This window comes from Rattus norvegicus, chromosome 6, assembly GCF_021556685.1.
Source record: "Rattus norvegicus strain SHRSP/BbbUtx chromosome 6, alternate assembly SHRSP_T2T, whole genome shotgun sequence".
NCBI classification, from domain to species: domain Eukaryota; kingdom Metazoa; phylum Chordata; class Mammalia; order Rodentia; family Muridae; genus Rattus; species Rattus norvegicus.
Genome location: NC_141539.1, coordinates 90,613,543 through 90,632,047, shown reverse-complemented (window position 1 = coordinate 90,632,047; position 18,505 = coordinate 90,613,543). Strand labels below are relative to the sequence as shown.

At 38.3% G+C, this 18,505-nt stretch overlaps 1 long non-coding RNA gene and 1 pseudogene across 2 annotated transcripts in view; one reads left to right on the top strand and one right to left on the bottom strand.

Moving 5' to 3' along the window:
* The window catches only part of LOC120093257 (uncharacterized), a 302,254-nt gene that overhangs the window by 116,066 nt on the left and 167,683 nt on the right, over positions 1-18,505 (top strand). Inside the window, exons 3-5 of one of the 2 annotated variants that reach the window (XR_015623484.1) lie at positions 13,080-13,164; positions 14,199-14,289; positions 14,756-14,826. This is a non-coding gene — a long non-coding RNA (uncharacterized LOC120093257). The remainder of the gene's footprint in view (positions 1-13,079; positions 13,165-14,198; positions 14,290-14,755; positions 14,827-18,505) is intronic. The other variant, XR_015623485.1, reaches the window with a different exon arrangement.
* Positions 4,295-4,737, bottom strand: H2az2l2 (H2A.Z histone variant 2 like 2; annotated as a pseudogene).

Here is an 18,505-nt window from a genome sequence, read left to right as displayed (position 1 = left end):
AGGAGATGTACAGAGGGCCAGGAAATTGAACATAGGTATGTAGCAATGGGGGATGGTGAACTAGGAGTAGCACCCAGAAAATCCCAAATATCAAGAAAGCAGGAGATCCCCAGGAAACCCTACAGATGGCATTAGCTGAATGCCCTACAAAAGGGATGGAAAACCTGTTGAGACCATATCCAGAGGTTAGGCATGCCCCCTAGTGTTGAGGGATGGGGCAACCCATCCATTTCCAAAATTTTAACCCAGAATTGCTCCTGTCCAAAGGACATACAGGGACAAAAAGTGGAGCAGAGACTGAAGGAAAGACCTTCCAGAGACTGCCCCTCCTGGGGTTCCATCCCACATGCAGACACCAAACCTAAACACTATTGCTGATGCCAAGAAGTGCAAGCTTACAGGAGCCTGAAATAGCTGTCTCCTGAGAGGCTCTGCCAGATACTGACTGATAACAGGGACTCCAATAGCAGAGTTAGGGGAAGGACTGAAAGAGCTGAAGGGACCTTGTCTAGGATCATTGGGAGAGGTAGCACTTGGTCCTGTGAAGGCTTGATGCCCCAGTGCACAGGAATGCTAATGGCAGTGAAGCTGAACTGGGTGGGTGGGTGGGGGAGCACCCTCATAGAAGCAGGGTAATGGGATATGGGATAGAGGGCTTTCCAGAAGGGAAACAGAAAAGGTGATAACATTTGAAATTTAAATAAAAAAATATGCAATTAAAAAAAAGTTGGTAGAGAGAAGAGAGATTGATGGGTTTCAGTGTAATCTGTGTAACAACTAAAATAGTAGTTAGAGAAACATTTCTAATGGATGTACGGTATATGCTTCCGTTAAGAAAAACAAAGTTATCAAAAACATATAGCATGTGTAAAGTTTGCAAAACATATTATGCTAATCAATATTCCTATTACTCTTCATGATGTGTTTACTTGTTTGATGTTAACCTCACATATGCTAGAGTCATTTTGGAATAGGGAATCTTAATTGAGAAAATGCCCTTAACTGATTGGCCAATGGGTAAGTACTTGATGCATTTTCCTCATTGATGATTGGTTTGTGAAGACTCAGTTCCTTGAGGGTAATGCCAACACTGGGCAGTTGGTCTTAGGTTGCAAAATGTAATCTGAGAAATCCACGGAAAGAAGCCTGAAGTTCCTCCAAGGCTTCTATTTTACTTCCTGCCTCTAGGTTCCTTCTGGAGTGTGAAATACTAAGAAATGCAACACCTCACACTAGACAGGGCACTGACAGGCCACATGGCACCGGCAGGCTGTTCTCTCTGCACACTCTCTAGCCCAGACCTGCTGAAATCTCTCTAGCTGACTCACTATATTCCCATGTTTAGTCACTCCCACGCCAAATTCCATGACTGGCTGGTTTGTCCTGGCACTGTAACTTTCTCTGGCACTCAGTTGAGTCACTTTGTGGAGGAAAACACCACACAATCTTAGTTTAGAATCAACAGGTATCAATTGCTGGGCACAGCTAACATCCTACCTAATAAGCCATACTAAATTAAATCCTCTGGGGCAGATCCTGGTGGGTCTGCCATCTAATGGGGGGCGTCTAGTTCATTACATCTTGTACCCTAAAATCTTTTCTTCCAAAAAAAAAAAAAAGATCCCAAGTCCGTTTTCTCTCCCTCTCTTCTCCCCTCTGACCTGGAAGTTCTGCCTCCTCCTCACCAAGTGTTTGGTCATCTGAAATCTATTAATTAGGGGAAGGTCCTTGCCACATTTCACCCTTTCTGTCCAATTAAAAAAAAACTTTTATCTCAAATTTAAGCTGAGCACAACTATTACCATTCTGTAATTTACAAAGTACACAATACACCTACACCCAGTCCATCATTTTTGTCAATTAAATAGAACACTCTGGAATCTATCCTAACTTAAAAAGGCTTATAATTTTTATATCTGTTATGTCCTGGTTTAGTTTGTATACTATCTGAAAACTACCGAATTAAATATGTTTTCTCAATGTTAAGTAGCCTGGGTTGGCTATGAAACTAGTCTTTAACCCTGTCTGAAATTAGAGCAACTAATATTAACTGAAAAATAAAGGAAGTCTAACACAGCTTCTAGAACTGAGACAAGTTGTAGAGCAGCTGCCTACCTACAGAGTCCCCAGTTAGCAACACATTGGAGGATCAGTCTTCAGCCTTCTGGCCCAGGGTCATCTGACAGACCTCTCGAAACAGGAATTATTAAGGACTAGCTTATTCTGTCCCAACAGAACTAAGCTGTTCTCTCCTGTAACTTGTGTCCTCTCATGAACAGTCCAGGCCGGTAGAAGAAATAGGCAATTTCTGCCCAGTGACTACTTGCCACAATGAACAACCTCACCTGGAGGGAAATGCTCAGTTTCTTCTTTGAATCCAGGAAATGGGAGCTGTTAGGAGCAGATATGTCTCAACAAATGATAAATAACATTAAATGTCACATTCTGTGGATTTCTGATGGTTTTGAAAACTATCTATCTATGTAAAGTAATCTGGCCTGTTGTCCATTAACTACTTTCAGCTTTTTCTCGTAAAATACCTTGAAAACACCCTAACAGTAAACTCAGAGCCATGACTTTGCTATCAGGCCCTTAACTCATATGCTTAATTTTCTCAGATCAGTTTGTAATGGCATATATAGAAAGATTGGGTCCAAGCCTTGTACTTTCAATATTTTTGTAGCAATAGAGAAATTTATGCCAATGAAAACCCTGATTCTGAATCAAAACAAATTCTGTACTGTACTGGCTAGTTTTGTGAGTCACCTTGAAAGAAGCTGCAGTTATCACAGAGAAAGAAACCTCAGTTGAGGAAATGCCTCCATAAGAACCAGCTGTAAGACATTTCCTAAACTAGTGATCAAGGTGGGGCAGGGGGGGGTGGAGAACCCAGCCCATGGTGGGTGGTTCTGTCCCTGGGCTGATTCTATAAGAGAGCAAGCTGAGCAAGCCAGGGGAAGCAACCCAGTAAGTAACATCCCTCCATGGCCTCTGCATCAGCTCCTGCTTCCTGACCTGCTTGAGTTCCAGTTCTGACTTGCTTTGGTGATGAACAGCAATGTGGAAGTGTAAGCTGAATAAACCCTTTCCTCCCCACCTGCTTCTTGGTGGTGGTGTTTATACAGGAATAGGAAGTACTAAGGAATAGGTACTAAGGCAAGTACCAATGTGAGAAATTATAGCTTCAACCTAGTAACAATTATAAGGGTTTCTACCAAATGAGTTATGGTTGCATAATTAACTCTAGCTAATTCCTCCCTGTTAACTTATGACCATTTCTAATTCTCCAGAAAGACAACCTTAGAATAACCACCTCCAGCCCACAAGCCTAGGGAACTGGGTTGACGACTTCATAACTTCTTCCAGCTGAATATGGGTGCTGAGATATCTTGAAGGGGCAGGGGGTAGGGAAAATTAGGGAGTTGGTTAGGCCTTAAGAAGGCCACACCAACGATTGTTATAGTCTCTGATGTTCCAGACTGGATCCAGCTGAAAATCCATGAGATCAGGAGTCTAGGCAGGTCAGTTCAGCAGGTCTGATGATGGATCTCACCAAAGCTGTGCATTCTGCAATATACACATCTCAAAACAAAATATGTATCATCAAGATATCTATATGGATTGCATCACTCTGTGTAGGGTATACAGACTGATTAGGGTGAAATTCTGCTCCTTTTTTAAAAATTCTCTTGAATCTAGTTCTCCCGGGGGGTCTCCTTCTATCAAATCTGATCCTTATAACCCTGGAAGGTATATAGACACTAATCACCTTTTCTAAAAATGCAAAGGCAAAACCTTTCTCCCAAAATATAATGTCCTTGAGTCAGTTACCAGAACCTTTAACTCGACCACTTTCCCAGAGGAATAATATAAGCACAAAACTCAAAATCATACCCATTTTGAAAATTAAAACAATCTAAAAGAATGAAGTAAACTAAAATACTGTATGAGCCTATTTTAAGCCTCTTCTAACTTCTCACTCCAGTATATAAACCCAGAATTCCTGTGGAGTCCACGTTAGAGAATGTAAGTTTCCTGCAGACTGTACCATCTATCTGTTGTGCTCTCTACCTGGAGCCACAGACTCTTATTCATTAATCACTTTTTTTTTCCTTTTGTAAAAAATGTTTATCAATTCTATTTTTGTATAAAACACAAGGGAGAGACCTGGCCAATCAACACATGACTGACCACAGGGAAAGGAGTTTATAAAACTTTGAGAGTCTAAAAACATACAAATGTGTCTTTTGTCTACAGCAATTGTCTATGCTTTCCCACACCGACTGGTACCCTCTGCCCAGACACACAGTGAGGACAGCAGGTCAGTGACTCATGTCCTAAGCAGTTTTCTGCTGCCCCTTCTTTCCGATCAGAGACTTGTGGATGTGCGGAATCACACCGCCCCCGGCTATGGTAGCATTGATCAGTGAATCCAACTCTTCGTCACCTCGGATTGCAAGCTGTAAGTGACTTGGGGTGATGCGCTTTACTTTGAGATCTTTAGAAGCATTACCTGCCAACTCCAACACCTCAGCTGTGAGGTACTCCAGAATTGCAGCACTGTACACAGCAGCAGTGGCGCCCACCCGTCCACGGCTTGTGGCGCGAGTCTTCAAGTGTCTGTGATGCGGCCCACAGGAAACTGGAGCCCAGCTCTCTGTGAGCGTGACACTGCCTTAGCCTTGGCCTTCCCGTTGTCTTTTCCAGCTTTGCCTCCAGCCATGGTCTCGGCCGCGCAAAGCCCACTGTAGCCCTGCACCGCCGCCGCTGCTCTCGCAGTCGGACCGCCACAGCTGGAGCCGGACCTCATTAATCACTTTTATAGTTGGTAATTATCACTGCTCTCTACTTGGAGTCAGTGACTAATTTTCCCTATCTTATTTCTGAACCATGGTGAAATTCCCCACGTGATTCGGACAAACTCTATATAAATCTATCCTAAAAGCAAATAAACTGGCCTTTGACTTAAATCACACTTCAAAGTCTGCTAAGAAAGCAGGCAGCTTCCATTCTCTGGCTCTCTGGCTCTCTGACTCAGAGCAATCATCTTGTCTCTTTTCACAGCAGGGGACCTCAGAGTCCTCTTTCTTTGTTTCAAGGTTCCTGAGATAGGCCATCATGTGACCCCCACTCTGCTCTGCTCAACAAACCTCTACGTTTCTAACTAAAGGCTAAGAATCTTAAATATCTAGTGGATTCCTGCCTGCCACATTGGACATCATCTGTAACAGGAAATACTAAAAACTCCGTTTGAGTTTCTGCCCTTAATTTCTTTCCGTGGTGCATTGTGATATGGAGTTTTAAGCTAAAGTAAACTACCTCCTCCTTAAACTGCTTTTAGACATGATGTGTCGTCATAGCACTAAACTCTCAGACAATGCAAAACAATACAAGTGGAATACCCAGAACCTTATACTGTTATAACCATCAAATTCATTGTTGATACTAAAACACAGAAAGACACAATGATGTATTCAAAATTCCATAGCTATGAAATTCCAAAATCCAAAACATGCAGTGTGTTATCATGTTTAGAACCTCTCACTACTGGACTGAAATATACCTGGTAACATTGCCTTTCTTCTGCTTTCCTCCCAATACACATGGAAGGGCCCATACATTTTCAAAGATAATGCAACTGACTCAAAGTAATCTGTTCTATTTGCAAACTTAACTAAGGTACCATTTCATTGTGTCCTACATGCAAATGATCAAAACATAACTGTTATCTAGGAAAATATATGCCATGCTGTTTAGAAAGCACATGAGCCACAATTTATTACAATGACGATCTCTGCTATGTGGTAAAATCTTCTCCTTACAAACCCATGGTTCTTGGATGCTCAATTATAACTCTGACTGATTAAAACTTTGACATAAATAACCATGGCTTGTACATTGAGAAATTAAAATAAATCAGATAAAACACCAAAGACTTTAAAATGTATCTAGTCTCACTTTTTCACAACTAATTATAATATAGCATCTGAGCTATTTCTCCTTTTCCAACTTTGAAAGCTATAAGACACAATCTTATTTTTTTAATGTTTTTAATTCTTTCACATTATCACTATCACATCTCTATATCAAACCCCTTCTCCTACAAGGGTCCCGTCATGTAGACTCCCTCTCTATTCTACACTCTCCTCCTTTGCAAAGGGGGAGGCCTCCTTGGTGTTAGCCCCTGACTGAGGACAGACAAGGTGGACCATTTAGGGGAATTCGATTCACAGTTAGACAGTCAACAGACTCCGGGCAGCCCCAACTCCAGTTGCTAGAGGACCTGTATGACAACCAAGCTGATCACATGCTATATATATGCAAGAGGCCTAGGTCTAGCCTGTGCTCAGTCTTTGGCTGGTGATTCAGGCTCTGGAAACCCTCAAGTGTCCAGGTTAGATGACTCTGTTGGTCTTCTGTGGAGTTCCTGTCCTCTTCAGGACCCTCAGTTCTTTTTATATCTCTTCCATAAGACTTCCCAGCCTTCATCCAATGTTTGGCTGAAGATCTCAGAATCTCTTTCCATTGGCTGCTAGGTGGACCCTCTCAGAGGACAGTTATGCTAGGTTCCAGTCTGCAAGGATAAAAAGAGTATCATTAATAGTGTCAGAGATCAGTTCTTGCCCATGGCATGGGTCTCAATTTGGGGCAGTCATTGGTAGGCCAATTTTTTTGTCCCTGTACTTCTTGTAAGCAGGACATATTTTTGGTCAACTATTTGTTGGTTACTGTCTTTATCCTTTCACTGGGAGTCTTGTCTGGTTAGAGGAGGAAGCCACTTCAAGATCCATATCCCCCACAGCTGGGAGTCTGAGCTAGAGTTGCCTCTGTATACATTCTAGAGCCTCCACCCATTCCAGGTCTCTGACAGGACATAGAGATAACTCCTCCACCCCTTCTGATTTATTTCTCCCTCCCCTGCTCTCCGTACATCTGATAACCTCCTTTGCTCCCCTCCTCCCATTTGCTTTCCCAGTCAATTTCCTATTTCCACCTATCGTCAATATGATATCTACTCTGTTTCCCCTTCTGAGAAAGACAGCCATCCTCCCTTGGTTCCTCCTAATTTGGCTTCTTTGGGTCTGTTGATTATAACATGGTCATCTAGCACTTTATGGCTAATGTCCATTTATAAGTGAGTACATATCAGGCATGTCATTTTAAGTCTGAGTTCCCTCACTCAGGATATTTTCTAGTTCTATCTATTTGTCTGTGAAATTTATGATATCCTTGTTTTTAATAACTGAGTAGTATTCCATTGTGTAAATGAACCACATTTTCTTTACTCTTCAGTTGAGGGACATCTGGCTTCTTTCCAGTTTCTGGTTATTACAATTAATGCTGCTATGTACATAGTTAAGTAAGTGTCCTTGTGTGATGGTGTTTCATCTTTTGGTTATATACCAAGGAGTGGTATAGCTGGGTCTTGAGATAGTTCTATTCCTCATCTTCTGAGAAGCTGCTAAATTAATTTGCAAAGTGGTTGTAAAAATTTGCACTCCCACTAGCAGTGGAGGAGTATTCCCTTTGCTTCCCTACCTCACCAGCATCTGCTGTCCCTTGAGTTTTATCTATCTAATGGGTGTTAGGTAAAATCTCAGACTTGTTTTGATTTTCTCTTCTCTGTTGACTAAGAATATTGAACATTTCTTTAAGTGCTTCCCAATAATCAGAGATTCCTCTGATGAGAATTCTCTGTTTAACTCTATCATTTTTTAACTGGGTTATTTGGTTTGTTGGTTTCTAACTTTTCTAGTTCTTCATATATTTTTGGAGACTAGTCTTCTGTCAGATGTAGAGTTGGTGAAGATCTTTTCCAAATCTGCAGGCTGTCCTTTGTCCTATTAATGGTTTCCTTTGACTTACAAAAGCTTTTCAGATTTATGAGGTTCCATTTATTAACTGTTGACTGTAGTGCCTGAGCCATTGGTGTCCTGTTTAGGAAGTTGTCTCCTACACCAGCGAGTTTAAAGCTATTCCCCACTTTCTGTTCTATTAGGTTTGGTGTATCTGGTTTTACATTGAAGTCTTTGATTCATTTAGACTTGTGTTTTGTGCAGGGTCATGAATATGGATTGACTTGTATCCTCCAAATGCAGACATCCAATTAGTCCAGCATGATTTTTGAAGATTCTCTGCCTTTTCATTGTATGGTTTTGTCTTCTTTGTCAAAAATCAAGTATCCATCGATGAGTGGGTTTATTTCTAGGTCTTCTACTCAATTCCCTTGATCAGTCTTTTTGTTTCTAAACCAAAACCATGTAGCTTTTATTACCAATGCTGTGTAGTGCAGCTTGAAGTCAGGGAAACTGATACCTCCAGAAGTTCATTTATTGTTCAGGATTGTTCTGGTTATTCTCAGTTCTCTGGTTTTCTATATGAAGTGGAGAATTGTTTTTTCAAGGTCTGTAAAAATTTTGTTGGGGATTGCATTGAATCTGTAGATTGCTTTTGGTAAGATGGCCATTTTATTTTTGTTAATCCTACTGATCCATGAGCATAGAGAATCTTTCTGTCTTCTGATGTTTTCCTCAATTTCTTTCTTCAGTGACTTGTAGTTTTTGTCATACAGGTTTTCACTTGTTTGGTTAGAGTTATATATTATTTTTGGTTACTGTGAAGGACATTGTCTCCCTAACTTCTTATTCACCCCATTTGTTGCTTGCATAGAGGAGGGCCACTGATTTCTTTTGAGTTAATTTTGTGTGCAGCCACTTTGATGAAGATGTTTATCGGCACAACTTTCCTCTTCAGGCTGTGTCCTTATTTATTTAAAATTAAATAACCAGATTGGCTTCCTTAAATGTCTCAAATTAAAGATTTCAAATCTGTTTTTTTTTCATCACTCACTTTCCTCTACTTTCAGAAAGTCTGTAGCCTTGATAGGTTCCTACTCTACAGTAAAGAGTGTGGAATCCCTGCACTTTTTTAAGCTCTAAGCATTTCCTCAAGGATTCTGTATTACTTTTCTTTCCCCATTTACTAGCTTTTCATATCCAAGATTTATGAAACAAAGCAGTTATTTTTAAGGTACATCAGAATAAATTGAAAGCTGCTAAATACATAAGATTTCTTTATTCTAACATGAGCTATACATTTGAGATAGATCTTGGAGATTTTCATGTTTACAAACTTCAAGGGATGCTGTTATCACTGCTCTGTAGACTTCACTTTAAAAACAACTATCAGAACTTAGCTCCACTTTACGGATACTGAAATTATGCTTAAATATCCCTAATTTTAGCCTTTTAGTAAGTGCCATTTTCTAAAACACCTATTTAGAAAAGAATAGATGTTCTAAATTTGAGTCATTATTACAGTTGACAGTATACTTGATATGGGAAACTAGGAGTTCCTATAATTTACTAAAAACTGGAGATTCTTCTCTCTTTAGATCCTCTGTCATTTAATTTAAAAAAGACAAACTAGCAGGAGACAGGTCATGTGCACATTGTCTTGCAGGTAGAGACAAAACTACAAATGAGAAAAAAGCATCTTATTAGTTTCATGAGGACATTGTTAAAGAAGAAGTATCTTAATAGTGTAAAATACAGGTACATGGCATGTACCAAGAGGCAACAAAGGAATGATTTTTATCATTGCTATACAAAGTTTAAAATGTCATTTTTGTTTTTTCGAAAACATGTTAAAACTACTTCTATGAGAATTTTATACAGGGTATTTTGAACATAATTTATTGTCCCCACCTTGAGATCTTCCCAAATCCACACCCTTCCCAACTTTGTGACAAAAAACAAACCAACAAACAACCCATCGAAACCAATCCCATTGTATACATATTCTTGGATGTGTGACCTTCCACTTCAGCTTAGTTTACTTACCAGAGATGTAGAGAAATCCATCATTGCCTCTCCCAGCAGCCAACAATTGTCAATAACTCCACCCATCATTCACAGCCTGCTGAGTCCAGTTAATGTTGTCCATATGAACATGTGTTTAGGATGGACTACAGGAAATAGATCAAATGGCATTACTATACCTGTAGGAAACTGATTTTCTTCTCTCAGCAGCCATTGACTGCCTGTAGCTCTTTAACTAGGAGAGGGGTGTTGTAAATTATCCCCTGTAGTTGTTTGAATGAGAAAGGCCCACACAGGCTCCTACCTTTGAATAGTTGGTCACTAGACAATAGAACTACTTGAGGATTGGGGGAGTTTGCCCCTGGAGGCCAGCTTTGAGGCTTCAGAACCCTCTTGTCATTCTCAGTGTGATAGTTCTCTGCCACCTGCTTGGGGTCCAAATGTGAGGTCTCAGCTGTAGGAACAGCTTTAAGCAGACTTTAAGTCATGTCTTTTATAACTTACCTTAGCCATTGTGTTTTGTCACAATAGAAAATTAAAGTATCTACTTTCCCTCATCCATGTTGGCAAGTCAACTGATTTGGTCTTGCGCATGCAACCAACCATATTGCTGAAATTCATGGATACAACTTTCATGTTGTGCCTAGAAGATATTCTTTCACAGATGGTGTCCTGATCCTCTGGCTCTTGCCATGTTTCTGCTCTCCTTCCATGACGTTCCCTGGTCTTTAGGTGTTAAATGTAATAAGATGTTCAATTTTGCCTGAGCATGCAATGGTCATTATTCCCTACCATTTGATGACTTATGGATCTCTGTAATAGCCTTTCTGTTGCTTAAGTAACCTTCTTTGAGGGATAGTAAGAGGTGCTTTTACCTGAAGGCATAATGAGATGTATTTAGAATATAGTTAGAGATTAATAGGGTTAGAAATCTGTCAGGATTACGTTTGCTTCTAAGGTCTATAACCTCTCCAGCCATTAGCGTTTTGCTATATTTATATCTTGGGGACAAATGTGTTGCTGCCATGTTGAGCTTAAGGAGTTTCTTACTTTTAATAGTCAACATTTAAAATGTTGCAATCTGTGAAATATATACTAAAATCTAAAACTTTGAAACACTTTTGAAAATATCTCTTTAAAATGATAGATTTCAGTGAAAATGAATTCATTTCTAAATATATTTCAAAAGATATCTTAAATATATTTGCTGTTTACATTATTTTATTCATTTTCCTTCCAGCATTAATTTTGATTCTATAGATATTTTTCAAAACTTAATAATAGATTAATGTTATCAGTGAATGTTATTCTTACTGTGAAAACTGTTAATTCCATATTTTGAACACTTGCTTCTTTCTCTCTGCACCTAAGTAATGAAAAATTAAAACAAACAATAGTAAAATTAAATATATATATATTGCTGTTATGATAACATTATTTTATTAATACTGTATTATATTACCATAAGTACTTGAATTAATTTCACTTACAAAACATGGACTATGCAAAGAAGAAAAATGTTTAACTATAATTTAATTTAGCAAAGCATAGAAATTTTAGTTTTGATTCTCATTAAATTAATAATGGTCAATGAGACATTTAATTGAAGAATATTCGGATTTATTACATACACTCTTTTATACAGGTCTGAAGCTTTTAATTGAACTTTCCAAAATTTTAAGCACTGTGAAAAAATTACTACAAATGTCTATTTCCCTTCAGAGATGTCAGTGTTCTAGTTAGCTATGAGGCTAATTTTCTACCGTTTAATTACTGACTTTTCAGTAATATTTTAAGCTTTTCTTCATGTCATGTAAAATAGGAAACTCGAGAAATTCCAGGGAAGTACCTTTTCTAATGACACCTAAAAGCACTGTTGAATATTGTATATTATGAGGACTGTGTCACTGGGACGCAACCTGTGAAAAGTATAGTTCAGTGAGGTCATATCCTGCTGGTGAAATGGAGGATGAAGGTGCACCCAAGTCAGGGTAGAGAAGGAAGTAATGAAGCACTGCCCCCAACTTAATGACCCAGAGAAGTCACTGGTAGTAAAGCATACTTCATGGTGCTAATTTATTAGAAAAATGTTTTTATTTTATCTGTATATGAATTCCTGTGTTTATGTCACTTAAGTACTAACCCTTATCCATGCACTTATCTGTAAGAATTCATAAAATGAACTGGTATGAAATATAAAATTACACAAGGGGCTCTATGCCCCTGAGAAAGTCCTAATTTATTTCTCTACCCTACATTATTTAAATTGTTATGAGAAATATATTCCATTTAATTTCATATTTCAATTGTTTCACATAACAAATTAGGAACAGACATTTAATACTAGGCAATGAAGGTTTATTAGACATAATTATGTATAAATTAATACTAGAATAAATTAATTGGTATATATCCATAAAAACCCTAATATATTTTTATGGTATTTAATGGGTATGAAAAATTAGACATTGTACATTTTAAAAAATATAGGATAGATTTTCAATAGGATAGTTACTGGGATTCAGATCACATAGCAATCAATGTAAATTATGAGGCTATGGGTAATTTGGATTTAAAAAAATTACACTTACAGAGGTTGCTGACAACAATTTATTTGCCACATATGTGACTCATTAATAAGAAGTATATTTTATGGAAATTATGACTTAGAACTTGGAGTGGTGGGGACCGAGCGTGTATTGACACTGAATAGTAAATGCCAGATCTTTAACATAAGTATTCAAAAGGTAATTTCTTAGGACATATTTGAGCAAAGTATCATGAATTTGTAAATAGAATTTCTTGGCCACAATAATTTGTCACTAAGTTTAGTGCTTAAATAATTGTGACAAGTATAGACCTTTGCAACTTACATGAATCTTTAACCTCTTTAAATTAAAACTGACAAACAAGCAAAACAGTTAAGGAGGAGGTACCAGGAACACACAGGTCTTCATTCTGAGCTTCCCAGAGAAAAGAACTGATCACAGGACAGTAGTTTATATAACAGCTCCATGTTTCAAAGGAGTTTGAAATGATCAGTGAAAAGACAAATATTAAAAGCATCTGGTCAAAAATGTTATAGATTCCACTGAAATTTTTGGTTTCAGTGTGAAATTGATGATAAAACACACATCTGAGAGTAGATCAAATGATTTATTATTCGTGTAATAATGTTTTCTTTGGGGAGCAAGGAAGAATCTCATATTGGTCAGAAAATAGCTTGAAAAACTGTCATGGGTTTTTATGTTTTCTTAGTTTTAAGAGATGCCATGCTGAGCGATCCTACAGCTGCATGTTTGAGACACAAGTGTTATAATCCCTGCTAACTCAAGCAAACCAGGTAATCAAGTCAGCATTTGATGTTTGAATGAGGGTAGACTTTAAGGCCCATCATTTATGTCATTCACCCCTTTAAAAAGTCTTTTGAATTCTTTGATTTAGAATTCCAACAGAAGTTTGAAAATGATTTATATAAAAAGCTACCTGCTGCCTGACAGTGCCTGAGGTCATATGAACAATGTATAAAGTCATATCTAATGTGTTGCTTAGTTAAGTGATAGATATGTCTATACAAGTGTACTCTTTGTTATTTGCCAAAAAATAAAATCACCTAATGGCACATTTTCTCAGGACATACCTAGTACCTTAAGTAATACATGACTTTATACGTGCTTTTGTTATGTAATGAAACGTAACTACCTTAGGAGTAATTTTAAGGAAGAAAGAGTTCTTAGAGTTCAAGTTCACAGGGGTTTCAGTTATCTGGGCTGAATTTGGAAGTTTCTACTATTGTCCAAAACTGCCATAAAACTGAGTTATGAAATAATTAGGTCATTCATTAGGTAAAAGCCCATGATCAAAAAGTCCATTACATGGCCGCCAAGCATTTGGTGGGTCACAGCACTTTTAGACTATGAGAGGTACCAATTTCTCCATGTTATGTTTTATTTTGCTGGCAATAAATATTTTATCAGGCAGGACGTAGTTGCCATGTGGTCACTCGAAAATGCATTTTTTTATGATTAATGTTAAGGAATACTTTTTTCACATACCCACTGGCTATTCTGTATCTTCCTTGAATAAATGCTAATGAAAATACTCACTTATTTTAATGATTGCTGAAAGTTAGTTTGCCTTTTTAGGATAGGAGTTGTAAATATGGTTTAGAGCCGAAGTCTTAATCAAATGTATTGTCTACAAACATATTCCCCACACCACAGTTAACCTTTATCTGTTCTTTTCTTTGTTTATAGTTTTTTTTAAATTTATCATAATTACTTTTCTAGTTTTCTCTCTGTTCCTATTTTTGTTGTTATAATTAAGAAATTATTGCTAAGACCAATGCCATTAAAACTATCTCCTTTTTTTTTCCAGTAGGTTATAGTTTCAGATTTCATTCTGCAAACATTCTCATTTGGTCATCATGCATGAAGAGAATTAAAGATAATATAATGCTACTTTCCAGGTGAGCATTCTTCTTAGAAGCACCATATATTTTGGATAAGTCCCTTTCATCATTGTGAGTCATTTGATTGCTGTTAAAAAATCTGTTAGCTGTGATTTAAGATTTTATTCATGGTGCCTATCACCCTTTCCCTTTCCGCTCCATTATACTCAATGGTTTCCACTGGAGAACCAACCTGTGCCAACTCCTTATTAATGCTGTCAGTAAGATGAAACAAATAAATCCAAAGACTTGCTAGTCCTTCAGGTATCCTTACGGACAGCTTTCTACTTTCACACACTTTGCTGTTATTGTTTGTTTCGTTTGTTTCAATGTGATATTTTTGTTACCAAACTATTCTATAAGTGATGTGAAATGAAGTCAGCCCTCTGAAGAGTCCTCTAAAGATACAGAGCCTTGACCTTATGCTCTGTCATCTTTCTCTTTATGTGCGAGAGACTACTGATTTTGATGGCTCTTTTTTTAGACCAAATTGTGCAGGATTGAAAGAAATACTAATGGCTATGAAGAAAAACATCCTCTTCTCTCCTGCCCAAGGTAATTGTGTCTTGGCCGTTACTTCTAGCGCTACAGCTTCTTAACTGGATTTTCGGAAATCTCAAAAAGGTATTCTATACCAGGGTCACTACTTGATATTTCTGTGGTGGGATTCAAGGTCTGTGAATCCTAGTATGACTTCTTGCTAAATATTTTTTCTTTTTATCACCTTTGACCCCTAGCTAAGTAAGCCCTTTTCCTTAGCATACCAGGAAACTCAAGTATACACACAAACATGTGTGCATATGTGTATGTAGTCATGCATATACATATTTATGTATATATGTACATATAAATGCAAACACACACATTTAAGACAACACATCTGAGTGTGTACTTGCTGACTATACTCTGCAGCCTACCGTAAAGTTCCAAGCATTTATTCTTTATCTCTGATTCATAGACATGATAAACTCTCAGCTTTGCTCCTACCAGAATAACCTCATTATGTGAGAAAAGGCTTTTATCACCTCAGAGAACAAGTGCACCAGCTGCCTTGATACTAGAAATATTTTCTTTTTTGTTTACAGTGACTCTTCCAACTTCTGTACATTGATAACACATAGATTTATGTTTCTATTTTGATTTATTTATACATTCATGAAAATAAAGCTATCACAGACTCTTTGAAGCTAAGCTTAGTTTAAGAAACAGGCTGAGATAATGAACTGAAGAAAAACAAACAGACAAACAAATAAACATTTCTTGTCATACATAAGCCAGAAAAGCAGTGAAATAAAGAAGGGGATGCTGTCATTTCAACCATCTTTGAATGTGTCCCTTCTGAGTGGACTGGGCATTGGAAACAGTTCAAAGTGTTCTCTTAAAAAATTGTCTTTGTGGGGAGGGAGAGCTAAACCTACAGAGAGGCAGACACGCCTGGGAAATCAGAAGAGACTGCACTCTGCACACATCTCTGACGCCAGAGGAAAACACCAAACGCCATCTGGAACCCTGGTGCACGGAGGCTCCCAGAAAGGGCAGCGCAGATCTTCCTGGTTGCTGCCTCCGCGGAGAGCTCATAGGCAGCACCCCACGAGCAAACTTGACCCTCGGGACCACAGGTAAGACCAAATTTTCTGCTGCAAGTGACCTGCCTGGTGAACACCAGACACAGGCCCACAGGAACAGCTGAATGCCTGTAGAGAGGAAAAACTACACGCCGGAAAGCAGAACACTTTGTCCCCATAACTGGCTGAAAGAAAACAGGAAAACAGGTCTACAGCACTCCTGACACACAGGCTTATAGGACAGTCTAGCCACTGTCAGAAATAGCAGAACAAAGTAACACTAGAGATAATCTGATGGCGAGAGGCAAGCACAGGAACCCAAGCAACAGAAACCAAGACTACATGGCATCATCGGAGCAAAATTCTCCCACCAAAGCAAACACGGAATATCCAAACACACCAGAAAAGCAAGATCTAGTTTCAAAATCATATTTGATCAGGATGCTGGAGGACTTCAAGAAAGACGTGAAGAACTCCCTTAGAGAACAAGTAGAAGCCTACAGAGAGGAATCGCAAAAATCTCTGAAAGAATTCCAGGAAATCATAAATAAACAAGTAGAAGCCCATAGAGAGGAGTCACAAAAATCCCTGAAAGAATTCCAGGAAAACACAATCAAACAGTTGAAGGAATTAAAAATGGAAATAAAAGCAATCAAGAAAGAACACATGGAAACAACCCTGGATATAGAAAACCAAAAGAAGAGACAGGAGCTGTAGATACGAGCTTCACCAACAGAATACAAGAGATGGAAGAGAGAATCTCAGGAGCAGAAGATTCCATAGAAATCATTGACTCAACTGTCAAAGGTAATGTAAAGCAGAAAAAGCTACTGATCCAAAACATACAGGAAATCCAGGACTCAATGAGAAGATCAAACCTAAGGATAATAGGTATAGAAGGGAGTGAAGACTCCCAGCTCAAAGGACCAGTAACTATCTTCAACAAAATCATAGAAGAAAACTTCTCTAACCTAAAAAAAGAGATACCCATAGGCATACAAGAAGCCTACAGAACTCCAAATAGATTGGACGAGAAAAGAAACACCTCCTGTCATATAATAGTCAAAACACCAAACGCACAAAATAAAGAAAGAATATTAAAAGCAGTAAGGGGAAAAGGTCAAGTAACATATGAAGGCAGACCTATCAAATTACACCAGACTTTTCGCCAGAAACTGTGAAAGCCAGAAGATGCTGGACAGATGTCATACAGACCCTAAGAGAACACAAATACCAGCCCAGGTTATTGTATCCTGCAAAACTCTCAATTAACATAGATGGAGAAACCAAGATATTCCAGGACAAAACCAAATTCACACAATATCTTTCTACAAATCAAGCATACAAAGGATAATAAATGGTAAAGCCCAACATAAGGAGGCAAGCTATACCCTAGAAGAAGCAAGAAACTAATCGTCTTGGCAACAAAACAGAGAGAAGAAAAGCACACAAACATAACCTCACATCCAAATATGAATGTAACAGGAAGCAATAATCACTATTCCTTAATATCTCTCAACATCAATGGCCTCAACGCCACAATAAAAAGACATAGATTAACAAACTGGATACGCAACGAGGACCCTGCATTCTGCTGCCTACAGGAAACACACCTCAGAGACAAAGACAGACACTACCTCAGAGTGAAAGGCTGGAAAACATCTTTCCAAGCAAATGGTCAGAAGAAGCAAGCTGGAGTAGCCATTCTAATATCAAATAAAATCAACTTTCACCTAAAATTCATCAAAAAAGACAAGGAAGGACACTTCATATTCATCAAAGGAAAAATCCACCAAGATGAACTATCAATCCTAAATATCTATGCCCCAAATACAAGGGCACCTACATACGTAAAAGAAACCTTTCTAAAGCTCAAAACACACATTGCACCTCACACAATAATAGTAGGCGACTTCAACACCCCACTCTCATCAATGGACAGATCATGGAAACAGAAATTAAATAGAGACGTAGACAGACTAAGAGAAGTCATGAACTAAATGGACTTAACAGATATTTATAGAACATTCTACCCTAAAGCAAAAGGATATACCTTCTTCTCAGCTCCTCATGGTACTTTCTCCAAAACTGACCATATAATTGGTCAAAAAACGGGCCTCAACAGGTACAGAAAGATAGAAATAATCCCATGCGTGCTATCGGACCACCACAGCCTAAAACTGGTCTTCAATAACAATAAGGGAAGAATGCCCACATATAGGTGGAAATTGAACAATGCTCTACTCAAGGATAACCTGGTCAAGGAAGAAATAAAGAAAGAAATTAAAGACTTTTTAGAATTGAATGAAAATGAAGGTACAACATACCCAAACTTATGGGACACAATGAAAGCTGTGCTAAGAGGAAAACTCATAGCACTGAGTGCCTACAGAAAGAAACAGGAAAGAGCATATGTCAGCAGCTTGACAGCACACCTAAAAGGTCTAGAACAAAAAGAAGCAAATACACCCAGGAGGAGTAGAAGGCAGGAAATAATCAAACTCAGAGCTGAAATCAACCAAGTAGAAACAAAAAGGACCATAGAAAGAATCAACAGAACCAAAAGTTGGTCCTTTGTGAAAATCAACAAGATAGATAAACCCTTAGCCAGACTAATGAGAGGACACAGAGGGTGTATCCAAATTAACAAAATCAGAAATGAAAAGGGA